Below are 25,153 nucleotides of genomic sequence, written 5' to 3'. Positions count from 1 at the left end.
GCTCTTGGGTTCACTTTCTTATGTTTTGCCACGTACAGATCTGTACACCAGGAGTTTTGCTTTGAGTTTTGGCTTCAAACAAAGCAAAACTGAGTGTAAACCACTTTATTTTGACTTTTCAGATTGAAACTAAGTCTCGCCCAGAAATTTTCAAATGCCAAAGTGCAGAGTACTGGCAGCCTGGGTTTCAATCTGGACCATTTTCAAGCTGTCAGCTTGAGGGTCAGAGACAAGCTTTCCTTACGTGCTCTGATGCTGAGCCCTGCCTTCTCTGTGCAGTCCCATATCCATGCAGAACTACCCAAAACCATGCAGTTTCTTCCAGGAATAATAGGTAAAGACATCGTTGTTGGATTAAACTAATATTAAATAGGGCCAAATTAGTAATTACTATCTCTAATAAATTTGTTTCTAGCTGGGCCAGCTAAAATCATTATAAAAATGCAAAGGCAGAAGTCCAGAGGTACAGTTAGCAGTATTTATTGCTAAAACAAAAGCTGTTGCTTACTTTTATTTTAACAGACATGACTTGTCCAAAGCAGTACAGCAGAGTGTCCAGAAACACCTTACGAAAGAAAGCTTTGAAGAAACGCCTACATAAACATACTTTTATCCTTTATTTTACCCACTTTGCACATTTATTTTCTTAGCAGCCCTCCAGCCCAATGGTTAACACATTGGATTACCATTCCTACCAGCCACAGAAAATCATTTCTGTCTCATTTACAACAGCACTTATTATCATATTTCCATGCTCATCATTTAACTTTCCACTATATTAATAACCAAGGCCGATTTTAGCCAGCAAGCAACCTAAACCCTCCAACTTTGACAAAAATCCTGTGTGATTATTTCTCTTTCTAACCATCAAAGAAGGTCACTGCAGCTACTCTAGGTATCAGCATTTTTCCTGTGTGATTCACTCACACCAAGCAAACCCTCTAGACCGACATTTCTTCCGTTTTTGAATTTCTGCTTAACCAATAGGATCAACAGGTCCCCTTCTCCGTGGGTGGTGATAATGTCAGTACACCATTGCCCAAATAACCTTTCTCTATAGGGAAATGCTAACATTTAATTCTTTAAATTTAAACCACATGTATGTTGGTCTCATAACCGTACTCTGCATTAACTGCCTTTTGTTATTAATTTGTATCACTAAAAACCTTAATGAAACCGGTTATTTAAATTGGAAATGTTAAGTGCAGCAGACATCTGAAATTCGGGTATGAGCTATAATACATCAAAATATTTAAATAGTAACTAAATATTTTACCTAACCATTGTAAACACATTTGCAGAATTAATAATGACACAGCCCTGCATATGTTCAATGTAAAGCTGTGTCTCCAAAGAGCTATTCTCTTTAGCCCGTTTCAGGGAACGTAAGCAATAGCCCAAGAGGCTTTTGAATGGTTTCTATCAGTTACCTTCATCTTATCCAGAAACAAAAAGTGTCATTTAAGTGCTGTACATGTGAGACCTCCACTAAGGAGAACAAATTACGTGTGGGTTGACCACATCCAATTTTCCTCCTGGTACTCTCTCGAAGGGGCACTGCCACTGTATACATTCTTCACATACATTGCTGAAGGGTGACCACAATTATACAGCTGCCAGCAGAGTGAAAATATTGGTATCTGGGACAAATACTCGGGGACTTCTTGTTCAAACAAGAAAACTAGATTGCTCCTCACTAAAATTTAACACAACTGCAAATATTCTAAAAAGCAAATAGATGGATTAGCTCTTAACTGGTAATTACATCAAAAACTCGCGAGAGGGGGGACTCTGTAAAATTTTAAAGTGTTGTCTGTAATCTCTAGAAATTAAACAATTTCTTTAATATTTACACATATGATCTAGATAATATTTACATAGATCTATAGCTACAGTCATTATTTTAATTATACATTTCATGTTTCAGCATACAGATGTGTTATTTAATACAGATAACACTGTAAATCTGTATGTTGCAGATAACAGAGTTTAGATACAAGCACATTATCTTTGGAACCATCCTTTTCAAAACATGTACCACCTCCAAGGTGCAAATTTACACTGCTTGTTTTTTTTTCTGTAGCTAATTCCATGAACCAAATATTTCACTACCCAGAATACATTTGAAGTCTTTCTCTGGACTAAAATTAATAGCAAGAACATCTTTTTCCAGTCTGTCTGGGGGAGTTTACTGGGGCTGGTAATTTTTTAAAAAAAATAGCAGTCATTGGAGGTGGTTGCAATAACTCAAGAGGTGTCCTGTGGGCTTGGTCACAGATTTCAGGGTGCTTAGGTTGTAGCTCTCCAAGGCTTCCCATAATGTGCATTCCATCCTATTTCATGGTCTTTTGATTAATTCCCAACCATATAACTTTATCACATGCACTGGTATTTGGTAAAAACTTTTAAAATGTCATTACTCCCTTCTAAAGGGACAAACTGTTCCTGGTTCTCTGTAGGAGTCTTCCTCCATCTTCACCCTGGCTCAGAGTCCTGGTGATCAGTGAAATGAGTGACACAAAAATGGTATCTGTTTCTTGTTTCACACAGCCACTGCAGCCATGCCTTGGGGGTTCATCCTGAAAAAGGTTGATACAGATTTAACAATAAATAAATATACTAAACAAGAAAAATTCTTCTGCTTAATTCACAAACAACAAATTTAATGTTGTACACTATTAAATCAGATTTTCTGAATGCTTTGTAAGTCACCCTACACCATGCCTTTTTCTGTAATAATTCAATGTTTTAAACTTCTGAAAAAATAGTCCAAATTCCTGTTGACTCTAATGGTAATGTTTATAAATATAAAAATTAGCAAATATACATTGCTAATTAGTGTCTGTGGTGAATTCTATCCAGAATTTGCTACCTTCCAATAGCTTTAGTTTTATTATAAGATCAGTTATATATTTCTTACTTATTCAGAATATACTTTTTATAGCTTATACAAAAACCAAATTGTTCTTGTTCTAAAAGAACACTTCAGTAACACTCAACCCAGCATTGTACAATTCCTATATAACTGCACTAACTAATATATTCAAGGTTTTTAACTTCCCTCCTATTCAGTAGACCATCAAAAATGGACCTGATTAACATAGGTTTGTAATTACTGCATGTATTTCTCTAATTCCCTCTAGCTGAGTGCCCCGGTACCTGAAGTTACCACTTTCTTCAGTGAAATGAGCTTGCTGCATCATGCACAAAACTGAAGAATTATGCTCACTTTCACCAGACGCGTGACAGTTTTGAACATCCGACCACGACGTTCCTGATGAAAAACCCCATTTTCTTAGCCAGGACCTGGATGCATTATCTGGAAGGGAAAGATTAAGCATTCATTGCCCCAAGCACACAGTTCTTGCCCACTGTGGTGCACACCCAAAGTATCAGCGGCTCCCCACACGTGCACAGGTTCAGCTCAACCACCATAATTCAAAGCAGGCTCTTGATGGCATCCTGTTAAACACAACAACCTTCTACTCACTAGATACGGAATTACTTTCCAGCCTCTATGCCTTGTTAAACTTGAATCAAACACCTTGGATGGAATTACTTTCACAGCTGTGCCATCTTTAATTTTGTTAAGCCTTTGTAGGGGCATATTATTTTTTTATGGTGGTTTTCTACGGCAGTATCTAAAGGAGAAATTCAGATGCCTGCAAGAACATACCCAATGCTCTCTGGAACCACCTGGAGTATCCAGGGCATCTGCACTGGGCTGGCAGAGACAATGTGGGGCCTACAGGAGACTCTCACTTTCGAACCATCAGCAAGAGGCCAGCTGGGATCCCCAAGGGCTCCAAAATGACACAGGAGGGCTATGGTTAGGCACATATATTTCTTCCCAAATTAATAAAATAAAGTATAAAGTAATAAATAAATAAATAAATAAATAAATAAATAAATGATAAGAACCCTTACCTAAAAATATGAAAAATACTCTGTAAAGACTCCAAAGACATAACTTTGCTTTGATATGCTGACTAAACCCCATACTTTACTATATAAAAAACAGTTGTAGATAATCACTGCTCATCACCTATGTTCCATAAAAACAAAGTGCATAGTGGACTAGTCAAATTCACAAAATTTTTATACTTTTTTAATTCAAATTTTAGAAGACTGCTACATTTTTAGTTAAATACTCAAGAAGTCAGAAAACACTAATACAGGCTCCAAGTAAACCCAGGTCTACTGCTTTTAGCTATTCTAAAGTTTTTGATTCTAAGTTTACATACTACTTCTTATCATTCAGCAACCAAGTGTTTGACACTGTTCACAAGAAAAGCTTTGTGACATTTGTATTTAAATAACTTATTGAAAAAGTAATGGCTGCCTACACCACAATTATTTCATATCATTTCATTGTAATTACAAATTCTAAAAACATAAAATTAATTCCCATCTTAATGTGTTCCTCACAGCCAAGCCTTGGAGCTTGTACTCTTCTCTCCCTCCTGAATAAATTCCTCCCAGAACCTAAAGAGGCCTACAGGAAAGCTGGGGATGGACTCTGTGTCAGGGAATGTAGCAATACCACAAAGGGTAACAGCTTTAAACTAAAAGAGGATAGGTTTAGATTAGATGTTAGGAGGAAATTCTTCACTCAGAGGGTGGTGAGGCACTGGCACAGGCTGTCCAGAGAAGCTGTGGATGCCCCATCCCTGGAGGTGTTCAAGACCAGGTGGATGGGGCTTTGGGCAACCTGGTCTGGTGGGAGGTGTCCCTGCCCATGCCAGGGAGCTGGAACTGGGTGGTCTTTAAGGTCCCTTCCAACCCTAACCATTCTCTGATTCTATGAAATTTAGACTGAAACACAGAAAACTATTTATAATCATCAGAACTGTGATGGGTTGAAACAAACCTCCAGTGGGCAATACAACTACTGCAAGGATTTCATGGCAAGTTTCATTTTAACAGACAGGAGATCAGTAGGTCATGAGTCCCCAGCAACAAACCAGAAGAATCTTGGTTCTTCATAACTCAGGCACAACTTTCTCAGCATGATTATCAGAAATCAAAAATAATCTCTTCATATTAGAGGAGGCTGCAGCTAATAGCCAGATGAACACTTAAGGGATGACATAAGTATTACAATAGACATTAAAATGATTATGTGAATCTTTTCTGCTCAAGATTTATTTATAAAGTAGAAAGTGAAATACTACTTGCGGTCACTTCAGACTAAATCCCAAGTAAGTCTGCTGATTTCAGTTGCTTCAGTGAGATTACTTCAAGCTTTTCTTGAAGTAAATGAGATCTGCATTCATCACCTTAATTGTGCATGTCTTTGGGGGGCAATAAAGCCCAAAGCCCATCATAAAAATTGATGATTGTCACTGTTTTTATAGTCATGGGGGGTGAGTACACAGTGGTGAAGAGGCCAGAGAGAACAGCAGAAGGCAGAAGACAGCTTTAACTGGGCATCGGTTTGCCTTACTCATCGTCTGCCCTTTGTTTGTTACATGGCAGGATTACACAGTGCAAAGGTTCCGAGAAAATATTCTGATAGGTTGTGCTTCATGCAGACCAGCCAACTTTGTCTTGGTTTTTATTTAAAGTATCCTTCAAAAGCTGTATTTTAAGTGAACTTTTTTTTTTCTTCTTTGTCACAGCCAAATTCTCCAGTTCTGGGATTTACAATATTTTCCTTTTTCCAGAATGACACCTGCTGGTGGGAGAAGCATGGATGAATTACAGATACTTTGTAGGTTGAGTAGCAGCTAACCTGACCGTAGTCTTTGAGCAAGCTCGTCACCTGTGCCAGCCAAACTGTTGATAATAAAGATTTGGAAATGCAAAGGTACTATAAGGAGCATGTTGTATAAGCAATATAATTTTCCATTCTGATTTAATATTCACTCATTAAATCACCAAGCTACCAGCTACCTCAGACAGACTCTGAGAATGGTGTTTCAGTGTTCGAGTCTAGAACTATTTTGGGAAGCCCACAGCATGGATATGTCAAATTGATATGAAAGCCAGAAGAAAACCCTTCCTATCCTATGCAAAAAGCTGCTGTGCTGCTTCAAGCCCTCCAGTGCAAGCAAAACCAGCTGCTGGCTCTATTATTGGTGCTTAACACCCCAAAAGATTAGCATCTCAAAGAGAAGCATTGTGTACATGTCCCTCACCCGGTATGGGAGGACATAGCTAGGAGGGACAGAAAGCAAGTTGTGCCTTTGCCAGAACTGTGACAAATACTCCAAATACACCAGGCAGCATTAGGATCTGTAATGGGCTTCCATACCCTCGGCACTTCTATTGTCTCAGTCTACAGGAGAAGCCTCCAGCTAAACTGGATCCAGACTTGAGCTTTTGATGCTTCCAGCATATTTACTGCAATATTTCCCAATGTGATTTCCAATGCTAAGAACATCCTCACTGGGAATACACAATTTTATTTCCTTTTTCTGAGATGCTAACTACCCGAAGTCTTCTGTAAAGGCAAGCTGAAGCATAGATGCTCAAGACCCTGAAGAAAATGCTAAAGTTGGACTCTGAAAAGCCTAGAAATCGGAATTATTAAAGCTACACAGGGATATTTTGGAACAGTAGCCTGTGGCCATTACACTAAAGCAGATTTTGAGAGCTGTATGTTTTGAGCATGATTTATGAAGAAATATTTGTGAAAAAAAAAATGTATAGTAAAAAGGAAATGTCAGAAATTCAATTCAGAATTAGAATTCAAATAATTCTTTTGATTTATTTACAAGAGCATAAGCAGCATACATTTTCAAGTGTGTTCCTCTTGGGTAAAGTATTAATATATAGATAATGTTATGGTATACCTCATTGCAATATTGGAAGGCAAAATTCTTCGCTGATTAGACTGCAACTTGGGAGCCTCGGCTTCTGTTCCTGGATTTGTCACTGGCATCCTCTGAGCAGACAGCTTCACATCCCTGTTCCTCCAGTTCTCGCATCTGTGAGAAGAAGATAACATTGGTAAATGCAAACACATGAAAAAGGGGGTACGTTGCTGTAAATTCACTGATTAATGTAAGATACGAGGCTGTTTGCTACAACAAGTAGTTTAGAACTGGAGAGTTTCTTTAGATATATTCCTTGCAAAATTCATTATGTCCAACATATGGTTGCACATACTCCTGATTACAGAGTCCTTGCTTGTCATGCATATAATTATGACTATCAAAAGTGACTATCATAACTTCAGTTTGTTGTTCTGTGCCTCCTTAGCAGAGCAATGGCATCATGGCGCCATTGCATCCCCTGCCTTTAGAGCGAGACTCTAGCCCAGGTTAAGCAGTTTGCTGAGCACAGGAGCAGGCTGGAAGCGGAAAGACTGATATTGTCCCCCAAGCCTGTGATAGCCTGGCCATCCCCACAAGGTCTGAGCAAGCTGGAAAGCAGAGAGGAAACTGCAGAAAAGATGCTTGAGCAAATATGTTCCTGCTTTTTACTGCTGGAGCCCAAGGAGCTTTACTGTAGCAGGTTTGCTGGCTGCTTCTGCTTAGCTCAAGGAGACACTCCTGGAGCACATCATCGACAATTGACTGTGACTGTCTCAGTTTTGAGCCACAATCCAGCAAAGACACTCCCTATCCCAAAGTGATGGCACCGCTTTTCATGTTAGATTAGAGGTCAGCTTTCCTTTTGAGCTCAGGTTACTGCTGACCCCAAATCACAAGGCTTTCCAGCTTTTTAACGCCACACATGGTGAATGAAATGTATGCACGTTATAGAAACAGCTTGGAATTCAAATAAGCCTCTGCACAAGGACAAGAGCTCTGAATTTGGCCAAATTTTTCCGCTCTCTCAGCTCTGCTTATTGAAGTCACATTGTTTGGAATAACCTTAGCATTGGGATTACTTTCACATCCCATTCTTTTTATTTCACCTAGGACATTCTTAACTTCTACCTTCAATGCCTTGCTCACCAAGTTGTGAGATATGCGTGATTGCCACAGACCTGGCCCACCTCGCTGGGCAGAAACTGCATATGTATCTCGACAATGAAGCTATAAGGTTTTTAAACACTCTCATCATTTCTTGGTGACCAATGCTTGTCCCAGGAGGACGAATGCTGGGTAAATTAAGTTTTCTGAATGTCACTTACCCAACACTGACATGAAAAGGTCTGAAAGGCACAGGTTTGAAACTGGGGCAACCTCCCTGCTCTGTAGCACTCTTTCCTTCCAACGCTCCTTAGGAATGGGTAGTGCTAGGCAGGAGTTTGACCCCAAACACAGTACAGATCTAGAACCACAAAAATTCCCCTGCATGGAAGAGGTAAGAAGGCTCCAGACCATTGCATATTTCTTATTTATTTTTTTACTGCAGCTTTTCCCCTACTACTCCATTTTTGTTCATCTGAGTTGTCATTTTACAATCCTACCCTGAACACCACAATGACAGCTATTGATTCTCCATCTAAAACTGTACACTTTCAGCAGAAACATCATATGCTTTAAATTCTGTTAAGAGCAAAACACAAGATAATCCACACTGTGTGTGCTTTCTGAGTCTGCACAGGACCACTAAACACTACAGACAGCACAGGACATAATGGCAGTCCATGGAGAAAAATATATATATATATTTATATATATATAAGTACTTCACCCAAACTAGCTGCAGGTAAACTTTATTAGAGAATTGTATCTTCACACATCTTTTCTTCCCCTTTCCCCCTTTCTACTTCCCTATTTCTCTTCCTTCTTCTCAGAGAAAGAAAGAATCAAATACTTTGCTGTACCACAGCAGATTCTCCACTTGCATGCCATGTTCATGGTGTTTTGTTTTTTTGTTGGTTGTTTTTTTTTTCAATATTAATTACTTTAATACATTCTCTTTTTCTATTTACTATATATACATTTCTTTCCTTCAAGACCTGTTTCAAAGCTTTGTACCCTTGAGCTTTGTTCCAGGATAACAGACCTGCTCTTGTCCTGGTGACTCTCTCTTCCTTTCTTATACAGAGAAGCAGTGTTCTTATCACATGGTCCCTTTTCTCCCTATGAGATATTCAAGTATATGTTTTCATACACCTATCCTGTCTGAATTCCAGAATAACAGCTATCCCACTCCCTGGACTTTACTCTTCTGACTTTGTCCTGTTGCTAGTTCCTTATAATTTTAGCTCAGAGACCCAGCACAGATTATATTTCATCTTGCCTCTGCCTTCACCGCCTTGCTCTTTCCCTCATTTATTTTAGATGGAGGGCTTTTTTCTCTTTCTTTCAGGCTCCTTCCATTGACTCTTACTTCATTCCTATATATTTTGCCCTCTGACTCACAACTTTCTTTGCTGATCCTTCTTTTCCTTCTGTCCTTGCACTACCTACAGACATCCTTTCAGTGATGATTACCCATCAAATTAAACAGGGTGCCCTTCCTTACTATTTTGCTGCTTTATTTGGTATACAAGTTCTAGATAGTTTTTACACCTGAGACAAAAAAAAATCAACACCTCCTCCACATTTCAACTCCTTGGCTCCTCAGTGCGGATGACTTCAACAATAAATTAACGTACAATCATAGAACCATAGAATATCCTGAGTTGGATGGGACCCACAAGGATCATTGAGTCCAACTCCTGGCTCCACACAGGACCACCCAAAAATCAGACCATGTGTCTGAGAGCATTGTCCAAACACTTCTTGAACTCCTGTCCCAGTGCCCGACCACCCTCTGGGTGCAGACCCTTTCCCTAACCCCCAGCCTGACCCTCCCCTGTCCCAGCTCCATGCCGTTCCCTCGGGTCCTGTCGCTGTCCCCAGAGAGCAGAGCTCAGCACCTGCCCCTCCGCTCCCCTCCTGAGGGAGCTGCAGGCCGCCATGAGGCCTCCCCTCAGCCTGCTCTGCTCTGGGCTGAAAAAAACAAGGGACCTCAGCCCCTCCACATACACCTTGCCCTCCAGACTCTTCACCATCTTTGCAGCCCTCCTTTGGCCACTCTCTGATAACTTTATGCCCTTTTTATATTGTGTCACCCAGAGCTGCACACAGTGCTGGAGGTGAGGCCGCCCAGTGCAGAGCAGAGCGGGACAATCCCTTCCCTCGCCCGGCTGGCAGTGCTGGGCCTGATGCACCCCAGGGTACGGTTGGCCCTCCTGGCTGCCAGGGCACGCTGCTGGCTCGTGTGCAGCTTGCCATTGACCAAAATGCACAGATCCCTTTCTGGGGGGCTGCTCTCCAGCCTCTCGTCCCACAGTCTGTACACACAGCCACGGTTGCCCCATCCCAGGCACAGGATCCAGCACTTGCTCTTGTTAAACTTCCTATTGCCCAGCCCTCTGATTTGTCAAGATGTTTCTGCAATGCCTCTTTTCCCTCAACAGAATCAACTGCTCCTCCCAATTTAGCATCATCCACAAATCCATGTAGTTTATCAAAATTTTCCTCTTCAAAATTAGGAACCCTAACTATAGTCCTGCTTCTGTTTATTCTTCCATTTGTTCAAAAGTTACTTTTATGTGTAGTCTTCTGCAACAGCCATGGTGCTCATCAAAACTAAGTCTAAACAGTATCTATTGAAAAGTCATTTGGTGAAGGCGTATTTCACCTACTGTGTTTATAGGTACATGGGCTCTACCTTGAGAAGTAAGTAGGGCCCGACTTCTGCACATCTTCCTCCTGGATACATCCAGGGAGTTTAAGTCTCCCAAAAAGATGTAATTTCCAGTTGTATTTATTTCTCAAATTACACTAAACAGATCTCTGTTTGTGTGTACATGATAGGGATGTAGTGAAGGCTACAGCATCCATCTGGAATGATCCCTATGGGTTCTCTGTTAACTATCTTTTCCCCAAGGACTTTTGACATAGACAAGTACGGTGTTAGGCCAGCAACAAATCTGTTTGCTTTTGGTTTTGTTTGTTTGTTTGTTTCTGAGGGAGAATTTGTGACAAACTTTGTTTTTATGAGAATGCCAATAAATGAAATTTCCTGCTCATTCCCAAAGCACATGCATCACTTGACAGCACAAACCCCAGAGCTGCTGGACAACTGGCTGCCATAGAGTACCTAAAAAGCAGCTGCCTGGGAATGGGGAAGCCTCAGAGCCAAGCCTGAGTACTTGGGAGGGTTGGGGAGGAGAACCTGGAAGGTTTGAGGCTCTACCAGCCTAGGAGGAGGAGGCTGTAGAGTTGCTAGCCTACTGCTAGGACAAAGAGGGAGATGGCTATGCTGAGGCAGGGTGAGAAATGGCATTTATTCCTTCCTAAAGCTGGTGGTGTAGATTTTATCCACCTTAAGAGAAGAGTTCACCCACTCTGCTATCTACCACTACACCTCTGGTCAGAGCATCCTGGAGACTTGCCCAGTGGAGACCCAGCTGCCCTGCTTGGCTCCCTCAGGGTTTCAGTGAAGCTGCTGCACCTCAGGACAACATTTCTGCCCCACCAACGTGGTGCTTTCCAGATGAGCACAGCCCCATCAGAAAAGTTTGGACAAGCTCTTCTCTGCAGCACACTGGCATCTCCAGTTACCACCAAAATATGTAAATCTTTCACAAGCATTAAAAATGTGAAGCAAGACCAGCATTTCAGCCACCAAATGAGTAATACCTCTGAAGCAGACTCAACAAGAAGTTTGTGGGAACTTTTGTCTAGCATTATTTGCTGCTACAAATTGCTTACCAGATCAAGCCTGTTCAGACCGCTGTGCTTGTTACACCAACAGAAAAAAAAAAAAAAAAAAAAAAAAAGGCTTTAATTCTGCAAGTCTTTTTTCTTGCGGTGTACTCTCGCTCACTTTCACTAACACAGTACGAAGATGATGCCTTGGGATTACAATAGCGTGATGGAAACTTTTTACTACACTTCAGTGAACCTTAAGGGAAAACATGTACATACACACTACAGATATTATGTGCATTTCCAGGAACCCTGTCAAAACTGATCACATGAAAAAAAAAACACAAGACAATTAGAAAGAAAACTGCTTCATCAACTTCTTCCATTGCTCATACCATAGGGTAGATGTATGATCAAAACCAAAAGCATCATTTGCAAAAGCCTTTTGAAAAGTTGGCTGGATTTCCTACCCTGTCACCTCTGTGAGCCACACAGAGAATGAATAGTTCGTGATCTTCTGAGAAGCAAAACACTACCTAAAGTAGCAACGTGGTTCAGGATTAGGTCCAAAACGCTGAATTGTTTAATCCAAGAACAAACCACATTGTACTTTGCTTATGCATCTGCAAACAAAATAGGGTATGATGAAACAGAAAACTCTCCTTGTGGCTTTTTGTATATCATCCTTGCCACTTTCATAATTAGAGGACATAGGCTACCATTAAAGTCAATTGCAAAGTTCCCATTGACTTCAGTAGATGTAAACCAGGCATTAATATTATGCTTTTCAGTTTTCTTGAGGTTTAAACACCTCATAAAATAAATTTACAGATGAACTAGTAAATGTACACTTACAAAGAAACCTCCTAAGGAGTCCCTGAAGCCATATTTTTAAATGCTGCTATTCATTCAGTTTATATCGAACAGATTAAGGGACTGTCAAACAAGGGGGCATAGATCAAGAACAGCAATAGAAATTCTGAAAATACATTCCAAAAATATAATTCCAAAAATATCATTTGACATATTTGACAAAACAGACTGAGAAGAGGGTTTTATGCTATGTGACATGTTTCACGAGCTCAGAAAACCCTATCTATTTATTTATCTGCCTATCCATTTCAGTGATCTGTAAATGAAAACATGTACAGTATACGCAGCAATTTTTTTTCCAGGAACCCTTTCAAAACCACTCACATAGAATTACAAGAAAAGCTAATTGAGAAAGAGAGTCTAACTGATGAGAAGTCAGAAACACTACCATCCGGAGCTGACGTTTTCTTCTATAGAACTATGTGCCCATTGGGCATAATTTTTGATCTCACAGACTTTCCACATGTAAAACTCCAATTGACTTCAGTGAAAATGAATGAACTGCAGGATCTAATTAAGCCTGCTGAGGTTTGAAAAACAATCTCATATGCCGCCTGAACATTTCCATGAATTTCAGAGATTTTCGAGATACTTTGCCTAGTTCATTGCCAAATAAGTGTTTATAAATATTTATAAGGATAATGTGTAAATATAAATAGAAGGTGAACATTAGATGATAAATAGATATAAGGAGCTAATAATTACCTGAACTGACTTGATGAAGGCTTTATTAAATGGAACATCATACATGACATTACCAAACAAAGAGCAGTGATTGATGGATGACATTTGCACAATCATCTTGTTCCAGACACTACTGGCACAAGCAGAAAGGCTCTTTTGGCAATTAATAACCACATGGGAAATGGTTGCCCATTACTGCATGGGAGCATGGTAGAAGAGGCAAGGATATTGTCCAGCTCCCCAGGGCAGAATTCAACCACCTTAATCAGGAGACCTTGTTTTCTCTTTCTACCATGCCATGATTCATTCAGGAGAAACCTTGCACCTTCTCAACAAGCGAGCTAGAGTTCTGCAGTTGCCATCCACCAGTTCTGCTCAGTGCTAGTTCACCTCCAGAGCAGATCCATGCTAGATACATGGCCAAAGCCACACGAGAAAAGACACGGTGCAATCACAAAACTAAAGTCAGTGTTACAATGCAAACACATGTTGGGAGCATACTGAGGACGCAGAGATCATTCTCTTATTTTTAATTGTAGGATATTTGTCCTCATAACTTTAACATTATCTTAATGTGGTATCTTGCATATACTTGGTGTTAAAAACAAACTAATAAAACTATTTCCACTAAGTGGCATCATACCCACAGAGATCCACCAACTGGATCTTGTTGAGGGCCAGCAGGATGGTGTTCTCAGGTCCACACTGACTGACACAGAAACTGATGGCGAAGAATCACAGAACCATGGACTAAGGGAGGTTGGGAAGGACCTCAGGAGGGCACATGGTCCGACCCACCACTCACAGTGGGGCTAATTTCAACATTAGGTTTGGTTTTTTCAGGGCCTTACTGAGTTTGTCTACTCTCAACATGCATTCAAGCTAGCAGCAAAGAAAAACTACAATGAAGGTTGGCCGAGAGCACACGAATTATAAAATCTGGGAGCCCTGAGTTTCCTTCCAGGTCCGAAGGGCTAAGTGAAGCCTCACTACAGCTCCAAATAATTACCAGGGACAATACTACAAAGGTCACCTCTGGTCTGGCCTCCGGTGCACCCAGCTAGCAACTCCTCAGTCGTTCTCTGAGGACAGTGTATGGAAAGTCTGAACATGGGAAGGAGCTGTGCGAGGCGGAGAAGATGAAATCTCTGGAAATATTTGCTGTTAGGCTTTAGTAAATCTCTACGGAATATTTGGTAACTGTGTTTTTTCCACGTCTTGAAACAGTTGACCAAACTTGAAAAGCTTTGTGAGGATGGCAAAAGGCACATGCCTGATTCAAAAGCACAGAAAGGTCTAGCTTTGCTCTAAAACCTTTTAAAACACAGGGGCCAGACTATTTTTTTTAATAAGCAGGAAAAAAAAAATAATAAAAAAAAAATTGACCAGACACCTTCTTATAAATAGTTCAATCACTTTGGCTGATACTCAAAACATGAAAAAAAAATCCTAGAGAATGACATCCTAAATAAATATATTTGACCCAAATATGAGTTCAGCAAAGCTCTGAACAACTGAGAACAGACTCTTATAGAAGGAAGCATTAGGAAAACTTCCTTGTGGGCAGAGCTGCCCATCCTGCCTGCAATATTGTTTGTTAAGCACTTTGGAATCCGTCGACATGAACAGAACCACATAACTGAAGCTGCCGGGCTGCATTTCCCTGCTCCCTCTTTCTGCTGCAGTATCTTACTGTTAATTATTGCTATGAACCGCAGCTGGCTGGTGGGAGCACCAGGCAAGAACGCTTTCCCCTGGAACTAAACTTCAGGAAAAGAAAAAATTCTGAATATGCATTGCATCAGGATTAAAGACAAATTTTGAAGTTTGCTTCCAGGGAAAATGCTGGTGCATTGAAAGCCTGTTAATGTACAGGGGAAGGAGTGCCAAAGGACGAGAGCACTCCACAAATACAGCTGCGATTCCATGAAGTCAGAGCAAGCAGCTCCTTGCCCACAAGATGAGGTAAGTAAGGGATGCAGTGTAACAGCCCACAGAACACAAACGGATCTTGCAGCTTGAACTATGTGGGCCATGAGGCCCCAAAATGAATAATATTAAACATATCATATGCGTAGCTTTTGTATTCAGCTCAGATTTTAATTGTGGATTTTATTTGACAGCTCTAAAAATACTTTTTTAGCAGTATTTTCTGTACCATAGTTATTATTAAGGTATTTCTTTCTGGGCTTCCAATATGGGCTGTCTCTAGCTGGTTAGGAATCGCCGGTGAACTCTCCATCCTGTTGCACTCAGCAGAAAGTTTGCTGCTGATTTCAAGCGAGCGAGATTTTTACCCTGCAGGAAATCAAGGTAAGTGGGAAATAATACTTATTTCATCCAATTAAATAGCAAAGCTCACGAGTTGTCAGGGTCTTAGTCCACAGACATTTCCTTTTTCTGTCAGAAAAATACAGTTGGGGGGATGAATAACATAAAGTACAAAAAAGGTGCTGTAACGCTGAGTGAGACAAGGGGGCCAAAGCCGTAAATTCCTTCCATCGACATGGTAATCTGTATTTGTAAAAGGCCAATATTGAGCAGGCACTGAAAACAGAAATGCATAACCACATCACATCGTTCCTCTGCCAGAAACATTCATACTAATTTCCACCATCAAACGCATGGTATGATTACTTAAAGTTTTTTTTTTAACCAATCCTACTTATAAAAACAAAATCCTCAAGATGGTGTAACTTCACATTTTCATATTCTGTAACATGAATATACACCAAATTGGCAACAATCCTTACCTTGTGTACAAGCCTCCTTCGGGGTCATTAACACGGAATCAACTCCTTGCAGTAAGTAAACACTTCTTTTTCTCATTTTTTTATGTTAGAAATTGAAAATTAATCTTGCAAGTCATTTTGAACCAGGAAAACAGGGCTGACAAAGCAAGCACTGTAGTCTGATATCTTTTATTAGGCCAACTTAGAGTTCAAAAATATGCAAGCCTCCCTGACCACACACAAGTTCATGTATGCAGAACTCCAGGCTGGACCCATAAAATGTATTAAACTACTTGCTTTGTCACTACGTATACATACATATGTACATAGTATATCTGTATATAATGCACATGCATATACATTTGAAAGGCTTCAGAATAAACTGTTCATTGACATAACTTTAAAATAACAACTCTGAAGAACTTCTGTGGGTTGGCATGTAATCTTGCTATAGACCGATGGGTTTCATAAAGAAAATTTAGCAGTGCACAAAACAAATCCTGCTTCTGATTTCTAATGAGGTCTAATTCCTATGCAAAAACTCACGACTCTCATTAACAGTACTAGCAACCATATGTTCTTTGCTGTTAATGATAATAACGAGGAATACCTGGCAAAGGTATAGCAACGTCTTTCACATGAGGTGTTGCAGAAAGAACAATGAAAAGCTTTACTAAACTCATAGCTATAACACTTCAGGGTGCTCTATGCAGGTACAACCCACTGTAAATTGATAGGTCTCTTCTGCACAAGAATTTGAGTGTTCCTTATGTTGCTATGTGTCCACAACAAGGTGTGTGCATAACCTGCTCACCTCTGCTTTTCCTCCCTCCAGCGTGCAAACAGATCACCGCCCAGCTCTTCAGCAGTCCTCAGTCCACACGACCTGGGGAACCAAGGGGCCAGCACTGGGAGCTGCGTACAAAGAGCACGCCAAAGAATTACAGTGATGAAGGTAACTACTCTTCTTTCTTCAAGTTCTGCTACCTGTGAAACAGAATCACAGAATCAGAGTTGTAGGGGTTGGAAGGGACCTCAAGAGATCATTGGGTCCAACCCCCCTGCCAAGGCAGGTTCCTTAGAGCAAGCTGCCCAGGTAAGCGTCCAGACGGACCTTGAGTATCTCCAGAGAAGGAGACTCCACAGCCTCCCTGGGCAGCCTGTTCTAAAACCCCTTCCAGGTGTTTCATTAGGAGTGCAGTCACACCGGTAAATGCCTGCTATTCATTGCAACAAAGACTGAAGAACTGGTGTCCTTCTGCAGCGTCAAGCCTTTGTGCTACCACCAGCAGTACTGCTTCTGAAGTGTGAGTATCAGTGGTCGTGTGGTGTCCCCACAGCCCTCAGCTCCTGGAATTCAGCCAGCATGTGCTGTGGCAGCACCTTGTGCTTTAGTCGCATATGCCTTCATAAGGGCTAGTGGATCTAATCTCGTAACATCAAAGGTGGCTCTGATGCAGCCTGCTAACTCATTTTGAATGCATTTGAAGCCGCTGCTAGGTCTTTTTCGACTCATTCCTGTACAACAAAGGCTGTTTGAGACCAAAGAGCATCACAGATTTGCAGAAGAGCTTTGTCTAGCTCAAGTAATACATTAATGGCCTCCTAACATTCAAGGACGATCAACATTTTGATCTTCCTACCGGTGAACTGGGTCTTGGGAAAAAAATATTGGTAAGTGGATATACTGATTAATAAGAAATCTGAAACCACCTTTACAATACATTTAAGATGTTGCCTCAGAGTCACCCTATCCACCTGAAAATAATATGGAGGATTAGACATAAAAGCTAGGACTTTATTTATCCGTGAGCTGAGGTAATGGCTACTAAAAATGTGGATTTCATTGACAGATGATTTAGTGAACGTGATGACAGCAGCTCAAACATGGCTCCATTAAAGATAAAAGTAACATGCTTAAATCTCATGAGGAGGGATTTTTTCTTATTGGTAGAGAATGTATGTCAAGACCTTTAGAAACCTAAGAACCACATAATGAGAAAATAATGAAGAATCAGCACTTGTAAGTGTCTGAGTGAAGTTCCCACTAAATGGGCTTTGATAGATCATTTTTCTCCTGACAACAAAGACACCAGAAGGATTGTCTGGATTGTAGCTCCTCACTGCAACCTATGATGAAAAACACTTCCTGTAGCTAAACAGAAAGTCAAGGTGAGGACTTTCTCCCTAGAAATATACATATTTCTTTGCACTTTTAGAGTGAATCTAGTCCAGAAATATCATGAGAACACCAACGCCACCAGAGGCAGGAAAAAAAAAAAAAAGCCAGCCCATTTAGTATCAGACAAAAATATTGAGATATTATTTTCCTTGAAGAATACACTTTTACCAGTGACTGGAAAGATAGTGAAGATCTAAAAACAAAAATTAGTTGTGATTTGGTTTCTGAGAGTTCAGCCTCCGTTGTCTGTTGCAATGCCAGCTGCCATGCACTGGCTCAGTCTGCCTCTGAGCTCTGTGGCCTTTCCTTGTTCGGTTGGTATCAGTGAGGGTGTCTGAAAAGGCTAGCTAAGAGCTGGCCTCCCTTCCTCTGTGGGCTTTGGTGACAGCTGGCTGCTGCTACTGTACTGGTCTCCTGGAAACACTGCTCTTGGGGGCAGCTGAGGGCAGTGGGTGGCCTCTTTTGGCCCCCAGCTTCAGCTCTCCCATTAACAGGACACTAGAGGTAAAATTCACTTAGTCATTGTAGAGACTTCTAGCAAGTGGTTCTTGTCATAAAGGAAATGTCAAAACCAGGTCAGATTAATAATTCCCCAGAATTATCTACTCCTCTCCATTGACTATAAATGTTACCAAAGGTGACACACTTTGGTGCAGATATCCCTATTGCAGACATCTACATCTAGATGAGAAGAATCCCACCCAAGATATCTGCATTTTGGAAGCAGAAAACAACAGTGCCTTAAGATGCAGACCCTCCTATGGGGTGATATTATCATCACAGTCAAAGACTTACAATTACATTACAAAGACTTACAATTTTGACTTCCAAGCCTTCTTTAGACATTCATAATAAAGGGCAATAATAAAGGGCAAGCTGCACATTTGGGAGGATTCTGGCCTATTTCTCAAGAGTAAAACATCGATTGTGGCCACCACGTCGTGTTTCATTAAACTATAGCTTGAAGCCTGGGAAATTCATAAAGCTGATCATTAAAAGGAATCGCATACATATTAACTGCTATTTTATTTATTTGGTAACAAACACAGAGACACACTCATCATAACAGAAAATACAGCAAGATGAAGTACGGTAGTAACAAACCATTCCTGACTAATACAACACCAGGGCTGATCTACTTCTTTGCCAAGGAACCAAAAGGCAGAGATCTGCAGAAGTGGGGGCTGCTTTCCACCCGTGGATGGAATCCTGTGCAGAGCAGGTATATGCTCTGTGTTTTAACAGGCTCAGAGAAAAATAAGCTTTTTATCTTGCTTTGTAACAGGATTCCTCCATAATATTTTCATAAGGAAAAACAAGGAGTAGGCAGGTGAGAGGCAGAGCTGTTCCATGTGAACAAAGAGATGAGAAAGGAAGGCGTAATTGAGGCTCCTACTTCCAGTTCCTACTGCACAAGCTATAAAATTGTTGTAATGTCTTTCTCAGACACGTTTATTATGTTATTTCAATTGGCCTTCCAAACTAGAGCAGGCCTACAGCTCTCTTATTTGATACGTTTACACTGAATTAACATTAATTAATGATGAAGGGTACAATGAATGATCTGTTCATTCTGACTGCAGAGGGTACTTAGACACCTAACTCACCCGTGGACACCTACAGTTACCCCAAAGGCAAACACTGAAAATCTCCCCCAGGCTTCACAGCTTTCACTGGCAGCTAGGTGAATATTCCGGGACAGCTCAGTAATGATCTAAATGGTCTTAACAAAACGGAGAAATGGCCTGAAAGCAAAGGGGGGAAACTCTACTGAGATGAGAATAAAGCTCTACACTTAGGCAACACATGGAGGTTGAAGGATGATAAGCAAAGCAGCAGTTATGAAAAACAATAGGATTATAGCAGAATAGTCTGAAGATTAACCACCAATGTCATTTTGTTATGAAAAAAGCAATCCAACCACTAGGATGCACGATGGGAAGTACACCTTACAAGGCATATTAAGGAATGTTTCCATTCTGTTCAGCACAGGTTGTATTGCATACACTTTGGGCACCACACATCAGGAAAGATGTGGAATAAAAGTAAAGTTGTAAGAAAGGCTGGAAGTCAAGAAAAATAAGTTATTCTCGAGCCGTTTCAAGTCAGGAGAGAGAAGAGACAGCAATGGGCTTAACCTGAATCAAAAGAGATTCAAGTTACAGTGCAGGCTTTTTCACCTAAATTGTCAAACAAGAGCTTTCTAAAATGACTTAGCACTGGAGTAAACCACCTCGAGAGGTTCTCAGATCTCCCTTCCTGTAGGCAGTAGATAGCACATGAGTCAAATATCTGTTAAGGAGAACACAGGTATATTTCATTCTGCCTTGTTCAGAGGGAAGGAGTAGATGACTTCATATCTGCTCTAGCACTGGTTTCTGTAATTCTGTGAAAATGGCCCATCTTAGAGACACAGAAACAAAAATATCACTTGCCTTTGACTAAAGTGTGGCATATCCAGACTCAGAACACCCTGACTTATCTCATTCTTCTAAATAACACCAGCCAGTAATACTTACCTATTCTTAAGACAAAAACATTCTTTTAAATGGCCACATTTTAAAAATAGATGACCACTTGCAAATTAAAAAAAGACATATATGTAAACACACATCAACATTATTGTTGAATCCGTACATGCAAACTGAGCAATTTTGTCATTTACTGTATAAAATTCAGACCTGTATTTGCAGCCATATCAATTACCCAGCATAGTAAGCGCATGCATACTACATAGCAAACAGTGATACAGAGCAGTGCATGTGATTTCATGCAGTGGTTTTGCATCTTTTTAAGCTGTCTTCAAGCTCTCTGAAAAAAAGATAACAAAGGAAACTTCCAAGCATGAACAAATGAAGCAGCAGCATCTCTGCCATATGTAAAGATCACTTTCCTTTTCTTCAGTGCCTTCCCTGTAGCATGATGTTAACACAGACCCAGAAGTATGACTTCATTCTTTGATCTTTTCAAAACAGATGGGCTGGGAGATCACCATGAAAACTACAGCTTCTTAATCTTCTAACATAACTGTTAAGACCGTGTACCTTCTCAGAAACCATGCCAATCATTTGCACTGAATTAAGGCAATTTTCTGGCATTAAATTTCAATGACTCCGGCTCGGGGTTGAAAAAAATACCTTGTAACTTGTTTTAGAAGGCCCAAGCATATCCCCACTATTTCTGTGGTGTCCTATGGCAACCTTACGGAGCCTCCCAGCAAAGCAATGTTCAGGAGGAGGAGAAGTATAAACATGGCAATTCACATTTTAAAGCCAAGTGTTCTTTTGCATTTGTGTGGGCTTCACCTGCCTTGCTGCAAGAAATTATCATCTCGCTGTTATCTATTCCTTAAGAGTTTTTACCAAATTTTAGAATTCAGTTCATTTTCCAGTTCAATTTCACATCAGATATTCTTATCTGTATCATAGCACTTTGGGAAAAAATCCAGTGTAAATGGTGTCACTCGGGACATGCAGACTGCTACACTTGTATACATACAATGCCTCTTCTATGAGCCTTGGGAAAATTCTCTTCAAAATTATTGGTTAGCACATTGGCTTTTTATATGCCAAGCCTAAAAGAGAAGTCACACATGGCACCAGGATTTAACATCTGTGACCTTAGAAATTAATAAGGTCATCAGATCTATGAGATGACAACAGAATTCCAGCGCTGCTTTTGGCTTCTATAACCCTTCAAACAGCAACATAGAAGCCAGCAGACCCAGAGCAAGAACCATCATCTGGAGCTCCATTGCGGACATCATCCACATCCACAGCACAGACAGGTTAGCTCTGTCAAAAACATGCTCAAGATTTGTCTACACAGGGCACTTCAAGAAAATTAATCCGCATCAACTAGTGAAGTAAACTGTTATAAACTATTATATTATGTGGTATATAGTATAGTGTATAGTGTATATATAGTATAATATATACGATGTACAGTTCGCTGCATGCTATGCGCTATACTATATATAACTATCATATAATTGGATTTAAATTCTGTATGTGTTGTCTGCACAAGTGATTAATACTATTTAGTATATCCACATTAGAAATCTATTGAGATTAACTTCCATGTCTCACAGAGATGGGTTTTTGATGCCAAGAACTTCAATAGTGGTAGTTTCTTAACAGGAACTCCCTACTACAAGCCATAAAGCTTTATTTTTCCCATAAGATTTATTCAGGGCTAGGAGGGGCTCTATGTAGACCCACAGTTCTTAAGTAGGCAGCAAGAGAAATGATGGCAGTTACGAGAGAAGTGACACATCCAGCAGACAAGAAGCCCATCCTTGTATGTGAAGTTATAGTAGGAGATGTCTGGGTACATCAGACTTTCCTAAAACACAAACTGATGGGGTAGTCCCATTGTGGAGGTTTTGCCCCTCTTTTCATAATAATCAACAGAGATCAGAAGTGACTTGAATGACGTGTGGACTTTGTGCACCTGACACAAAAAGCAAAATTTTCATAACATAACTTTAGATATCTATAACAGAGGCATCTGCATCCGACCTGTCAGATCATACCGTACACAAAAGGGTATTTCTGGGTGCAGTTCCTCTCCAAATCAGATTACAAGTTACATACTCAATGTATTTCTCTCCTTTAAGGAAGTGCAGTGTGACATGAAGAGTAACACTGTACACCTCTGAAGAGAAATTAAATTAATGGCCACCAGCTTTTCCATTAGCCTAATAGTTGTTTCATCTTGGCATGCCCTGCCATGGATGATTGAGTTAATGACTGTAGGTTTCACATTTCTGGAGGCACCACTGCCCACGCTGTGATACCACATCATCTTTGCCAGATGTTCTTCACTTTGAGAGCCCTGCTTCTCCAGTATGATTTCAGCCAGGCTGATGCCTCCACTCATAGGCAGTGCTTTCACTGGAGGCCATAGTTCGGCAGTTGCTGCTGCAGGCCTTATAAAGTCTTGAATTATGTGTAGATAGCCTATTTTGGATGAGACTAGGTGGTGACATACTAATCTAGTTTCCTTCTGCAACAGGATAACAGATGGGAGAAGCAGAAGGTGTCATGTCTTGTCTGTTATCAACATTGATATGTATTATTCTTCTACCCAAGACAGAGAACACAGTTTAGAGGAAACTGGTATGCAATGAGTACAGACTGGCTGGAAGTCAATCACTAGAAGCATTTATCAGCAATGAACTACTTAAATAGAAGGGTGTACAGAGTAAGTTTGGGGTTTCTCAATATTTCCATTAACAACCTGGATGATGGAAGATAAAATATACTTATTCATTAGAGCAGGTAATTCCAAGCTAATAGAGCTTGCCGGCTCACAGGAAGATAGGACCAAAACTCTGATTATTTTGACAAACTGGAGAAACAGTCTTAGAAATAGGTGGCAAATTAGTAGGGAGATAGACAAAGTTCTGCACTTTCACAGTATACAAACACAGGCTAGGCAAGAATTGGCTCTGTAGAAAAGTAGGTAAAGGGAGCACAGCCAGGGTATAAACATCTCTGCTGTTGCTGAAAAAAAAAAAAAAAAAAAAAAAAAAGGCAAACCCCATAGTGGAATATATAAAGAGTAAGACAGTAAGACAGTCTTTCAGAGACTTGAGCTGTCTGCTCGCCCAGCAGTGGGAAGGTCTTAGCTGGAATGCTGAGTCTAGTTTGGAAAATGGCAAGAGAAAGATTGGGCAGAGTTCAGAAAGGGGAGGTAAGAATGGTCAGAGGACAAAAAAATGTGACCCCTATGGAGAAAAAGTAAAGGGACTGGTATGGTTTAGTCTAGAGATGACTATGGAAAACATGTCGAGAAAAGCCTTCTGATACGAAGGATGGTTAAACACTGGCACAGATTGCACAGGGATGTGATGTGAAATCTCCATCCCTGGATGTCTTTAGGAACAGGCTGGGCAAACGCCTGTCCAGCAAGACAAAGGGATAGGGGGTCAATGGGGCACAGGGAGAGGCTCAACGATCTCCGAGCTCCCTTCTAACACTATTTTCCAGGATACAGTCATTCTGCATCTCCTAAACTTTTTGCTGGGAGTAGTTGTGTTTAGAGGAATTGTACAAAGACCAGCATTGCTCATTCAGCATCCTTGGAGTTGAATGAACCTGAGCTTTTTAGTTGTTATAAATTCAGTAAGTCCGCTGGTTCTCAGAGTTCACTGCACTAAAGCTGAGGCAGTTAGACAGCCTGCCTTTATAATGCTTTCATTGAATAAATTTGCAAAGCTGCTACCTAGAGCCTACATTAATGCTCAGTACCACTTTGTTAATTTGGAATCCAGATCTGGTGACTGATTTAGGCAAACAGTTCAGCTAATCCCTAGTGAATAGAAATCCCCAGCCTAAAATTGTATGGCTCACCAGATTCCCACACGTGCAAATGCAGCAGCTGCCTTGCAAAGGGAAGTTAAAATATCAAGTACAAACTTTACGGGGGGTTTCACGTGACGTGCCTATTTTCCTTCCTCGGAGATCCAGGGCTTCGAAAAGCAGGAGCAGAGACAATCACAAGTTGCACAAGCCTACAAAACTTTCACGGAGGACAACCTCTGTAATAACATGGCAAGTGCACAAACGTATTCTAGAAAACAGTTCTGGCAGGAGAATGTACATAGAGAGTTAAAAAGCCATAATTCTGCACATTAGCCTTGTCTCGTTTCTTCACTCAGCAAATACAGTTAGTGCACATAGCCACGGGATAGCAATAATCTATATATTTTAAACTATACTCATGTATTTGCCTTCTGCATGATAAAACAAGTTTCAACAGAGTATGATGAATAATAATTCCTCAGCTGGAGCTCCTGGGAACACGTCCATCGTTACGGGAAGGCTCCTGTGCAGATAGCTTCCTGCCTCATAGGAGGCCCTCGATTGACCCGTTGAGCTCTGGGAGACAACAAAAGGCCCCCTTCCTCACCCATACTTGGTCTGAGCTGGGAAAGGGGCCGATTTTCCTGGGATGCTGGGATGTTGGATGCTGTACCTGCTCCTGCAGTACCCACCCAAACGAATAAATGTAAGGAAAACAACTATTTTAATTATGAGTACAATGAAGCGGGATATTCTTGTCCATTTACTTTCTAGTAAACACACATTGCTATTTGCAGTGAGACATCTCTGATCTGATACCTAAGGGGA

At 40.7% G+C, this 25,153-nt stretch overlaps 2 long non-coding RNA genes across 4 annotated transcripts; one reads left to right on the top strand and one right to left on the bottom strand.

Annotated features, from left to right (window-relative positions):
- Positions 1–464: 464 nt before the first annotated feature.
- LOC118165349 lies at positions 465–23,464 on the bottom strand. 3 transcript variants are annotated; one of them, XR_004750010.1, is made up of 5 exons: positions 18,834–23,464; positions 16,650–16,822; positions 6,798–6,932; positions 3,160–3,319; positions 465–2,579 (listed from the first exon to the last, which is right to left on the bottom strand). It is a non-coding gene; the product is annotated as an uncharacterized LOC118165349 (long non-coding RNA). The 3 variants fall into 3 exon arrangements; XR_004750006.1 differs by lacking the exon at positions 18,834–23,464 and having other exon boundaries at positions 3,230–3,319; positions 16,650–16,790; XR_004750012.1 differs by lacking the exon at positions 18,834–23,464 and having other exon boundaries at positions 3,236–3,319; positions 16,650–16,790.
- Positions 14,714–16,792, top strand: LOC118165338. Its single transcript, XR_004749997.1, has 3 exons — positions 14,714–15,068; positions 15,324–15,416; positions 16,671–16,792. It is a non-coding gene; the product is annotated as an uncharacterized LOC118165338 (long non-coding RNA).
- Positions 23,465–25,153: the final 1,689 nt, after the last annotated feature.

The sequence above is a fragment of the Oxyura jamaicensis genome, chromosome 1, assembly GCF_011077185.1.
Source record: "Oxyura jamaicensis isolate SHBP4307 breed ruddy duck chromosome 1, BPBGC_Ojam_1.0, whole genome shotgun sequence".
Taxonomy (NCBI): domain Eukaryota; kingdom Metazoa; phylum Chordata; class Aves; order Anseriformes; family Anatidae; genus Oxyura; species Oxyura jamaicensis.
The sequence above is the reverse complement of the archived record's forward strand: the minus strand, read 5'-3'. Positions and strand labels throughout refer to the sequence as shown.